The sequence below is a fragment of the Hippopotamus amphibius genome, chromosome 6, assembly GCF_030028045.1.
Source record: "Hippopotamus amphibius kiboko isolate mHipAmp2 chromosome 6, mHipAmp2.hap2, whole genome shotgun sequence".
NCBI lineage: Eukaryota > Metazoa > Chordata > Mammalia > Artiodactyla > Hippopotamidae > Hippopotamus > Hippopotamus amphibius.
The window spans coordinates 128191102-128195245 of NC_080191.1; the positions used below are offsets into that span (position 1 = coordinate 128191102).

General features: G+C 46.2%; 1 pseudogene; it reads left to right on the forward strand.

Moving 5' to 3' along the window:
* The first annotated feature begins 1770 nt into the window (after positions 1-1770).
* Positions 1771-2601, forward strand: LOC130854967 (methionine aminopeptidase 1D, mitochondrial-like; annotated as a pseudogene).
* The last annotated feature ends 1543 nt before the right edge of the window (positions 2602-4144 follow it).

The window sequence follows — 4144 nt, forward strand, 5'->3', positions numbered from 1 at the left end:
TTAAAAAAAGTAACTATGCAACCAAGTTAGACATTAATAATACAAATATAAATTCTTGATCCCCACTTATTTGAAATTTCATTTTAAACCCTGATAAATAACTCATGGGTTACAATGAGGTCATAATGAGAATTTTAAAATATCTAGAAATGATTTAAAAGTTTCTAAACTATTGGGACTTCCTAAGTGGCACAGTGGTTGAGAATCTACCTGCCAATGCAAGGGACTCAGGTTCGATCCCTGCTCCGGGAGGATCCCACATGCCACAGAGCAACTAAGCCCATGTGCCACAACTATTGAGCCCATGTGCCACAATTACTGAAGCCCACACGCCTAGAGCCCGTGCTCCACAAACAAGAGAAGCCACCACAATGAGGAGCCCACGCACCACAATGAAGAGTAGCGCCCTCTCTCTGCAACTAAAGAAAGCCCATGTGCAGCATGGAAGATCCAACACAGCCAATAAATAAATAAATTTATTTTAAAAAAAGTTTCTAAACTATATATCAAAATTCATGTGATACAGCAAAAGTGGTGATCTGAGGGGAAATTATAGCCTTAAACATGAATATTGAAGGAAAAAATGAAAGCCCCCAAATTAACAAATTAATTGCCCAAATTAAGAGGTTAGAAAAACAGGATAAAAACTAAAGAAAATACAAGATAAGGGATAAAAGAAAACAAAGATAAAATAGAGAAGACTAACAAAGAAAAAATAGCTATTTGGAAAAAATAACAAAATAAAACTTCAGCAAAATTAATCAAGTAGAGGGATGACACAAATGATTTTATAAATAAAAACTGAGACAATTACTACAGAAAAAGTAAGGGCTAAAATGATTTTAAAAGACTTCTACTCCAAACAAGATGGAGAATCAGGGACCAGCCTGACTCATCTGCCAAAAACAAGCAAAAAAAAAAAAAAGCCAACAATATAGAACAGTAACTTTTATATATTGGTCATCAGGCAACAGTTGACAGTGAGTGATGCCTGAGAGGGGGAAATTTGAAAGGCGACCCATAATTACCCCCAGCTTACTGCCTGGAGAAACTTTTTAGGCTGCTGCTCAGTAAGGATCTGTAGTATCTCTAACACATTGCTAGTAAAAACATAAATTAGTGCAACCACTTCAAAAAAGAATTCACATTATCTTCTATAGTTTAAAATTTACATAATCTATAGCCTAGCAATTCCACTCCTAGGTATACTTGAAGAGAACCTCTAGCACATGTAAGACACGATGCATGTAAAAGACTGTTCACACCAGCATTATTCACATTAGTAAAAACCTGGAAACATCACAAATATCCATCCACAGGTGACTGGATGAATAAACCACAGAATATATACACAGCAGCCACATCTAATAAACTACATGGGGACGTGCTGCCTTATGGGTGACGCCTAACAATACGATGTTAACATTTAAAAAGTCCATAAAAGATAGGTTCGGCATGAGACTCTTGCCGTGAAGTCAAAAATAAGTAAAATAAAATCTAAGTAAGTAGAGATGCAAATCATCTATATAAAATGAAAAGCAGCTTCCACTTCTGGGAAGATAGAATAGATGTATTTTTACCAAATCTTCCCACTAAGTATAACTACAAATCCTGGACATAATATATCAATATAAGACTAACATCATGCTGTATATTACATCCCCATGACATTTACTTTATAACTGGAAGCTTGTACCTTTTGACCCCTTCACCCATCTCACCCACTCCCCCATCCTGAATATGTCTGGTGTATTGGTGACCAGTGCCAATATGGCAGCACCCAATGGTGACCACCTGCTCATCCCACAGAGGCTGTAAAATTTTCTCTTCACTGCCTAATCATATTCACTTACACAAGCAGTCAGGCAACCAATAATGAAGAAACTTCTTTTTCCAGAGACAGAGAGATATTTCACACAGTATAGTTTTGCAGGATGCAGCTTTTTCAGCTTATCCAGTCCCCAAGCACATAAGGAAGCCAGACTCTGTGATGACAGGCATTGTACCTGACTGTGGAGAAGCACAGAAGTTAGGAGTGAAGATCAGATTCAAGGGCTTTGTCAGGATCCTCAGCTGGCCGGGTCATGTCCTCCTCCTGGCTGGGAAGAGTTTAAAGGTTGACATGACAACTGAAGAAGAGAGATGCTCTTGTTCGCCAGGCAATCATCAGCCATGGCTAAGGAGGTTTTGCAGAACTTGTTTGAAGCTCTGTAAACAATGTGCCATGTCATAGTATTCCTGACAGTCGACCTCTTCAGGATGGGAGATGTTATCAACTTTGATGTCACCGTCTATCACAATGGCTCCTATAAAGCCACCTCTGAAACATTTTTGGTGAGCAACGTGGATAAACGTGGTAAAAAGTTACTGGAGGTTGCCTGGAGGTAATACAGATGAAGCAATTGAAGCCTGCAGAGCGGGGTTCCCTTCTCTGTAACTGGGAACACAATCAGCCACATAGCGCATCAGACTGGTTTGCAAGTGTGTCCACATTTTGTGGGATGCTGCTGCAAGGAGGCCTTTCCTTTGCCGCTGCTGGCTGCCAGGTACCCAGTGGATCTGCAGCTGCCAGATGGGGCTGTGGTGGGGGTAGCAGCCTGAAGCAGGGCGGTGGTGCCTGCAGGGAGGGCAAGGCCTGTGGCCCACCTCTCACCCCAGTCCTTTAAGTATTCTGAAGCAGAGACGTCCACGAGGAGAGGTAGTCTCGGGAAGAGGCAGGCCCCGCGGCGGCCCCAAGTCCCGTTTGGTCACACACACCCGCCCGTGGCCAGGGATCAACACGGCATCCATCGCAGCCCAACAGGGCCTCTGAGTGCAGCGCAGGGGCCAAGCACACCGGGTAGGCAGCCATAAAGGGATTCACGTCCTCGATGCCAAAGACTCTAAGCTCAACGACGGACAAGGCCACCTGCGCGGTGCGCGGCCTCCTCAGGCCCTCCGTTCACATCCGCGTGGCTGGAGACCAGGGGCAGCTCTCCGGGAGGGTCCGGTCGGGGCAGGGCCAATCCACGGCGGGTCTCTGGCTGGAACCCGGCCCCAGAGCAGCTGCGGCCGGGGTGGGTAGCCAGCCAGGTTAGCCAGGGCTGGGGGGCCCCTGGGGCAGAGACGCAGCCGGGAGCGTCCCGCTGCTGGAACTGACAGGGACAAAACCGCGAGGCCGTCGGAGCTTCCCCGCGTGCAGCGAGACCGCGCGGGAGCCGTCCCCGCGCTGCGCACTGTGCGCATGCGTGCCGAGGGGTCCTGCTGCAGGCCTGGGTTGCCCGCGCAGGGGAAGGGCGGCAGGAACCGCGCGGCCCGGGCCTGCTTTGTGCCTGTGGTTCCCGGAGGGCCATCCATACTTCCTCCGCCTCAGCCGCATCTGCTCAGAGAAGGAGTCTCAGCACTCCTGCTTCTTTCACAGGGAGTCATTCTCCCCACTCGCTCCCACAGACCACTGTGCACCTTGTTGGTCCGGACTGGATGGAAGTGCTTCCAGGGCACTCGAAGCTTCCTTCACGTTAGAGCCACAGCCTGCAGGGTTCACCAGCTCAAACGGCGCCTGCTTGCTGTCCTTCACCGTTTCTCCCTCTGAGAGCTGAGACACGGCCGTTTCATGCCATCACTGCTTCACCGTTAGGTAAGGTACCTTCCCTCTTGGGGAGGATGTTGGGATCCCGGAGCTTCTCAGAGATCTTCTCACCATGGAGGTTCAAGGACAGGTCGCTGAGGTCTACTTGTATAGTGTGATGTACAACATACATAATAATACTATGTTGCATATTTGCAAGTTGCTTAGAGAGTAGATCTTAAAAATCCTCATCACAAGAAAGAAAATTTTTTGTGACTATGTGTGGCGATGCATGTTAACTAGACTTATCATGGTAATCCTTCACAATATATCCAAATATGGAATCATTATGTTGTACACCTGAAATTAATGTAGTATTATCTGTCAATTATACCTCGGTTTTAAATACAGACATACGTACATGCAAACATCAGAAGACCCAAAAGGAGAGAAGGCAGACCACTTAGGGACGTTAGGACTCAAGGTCGGATGTGCTGGTGAATTCCCTGGGTTTTCTTTTTGCTTTATATGTACCAGACTTAAAGCAGGATAAGCCAGCAACATAGAAACACCAATGGACATAGAGTAAAAAAGCCC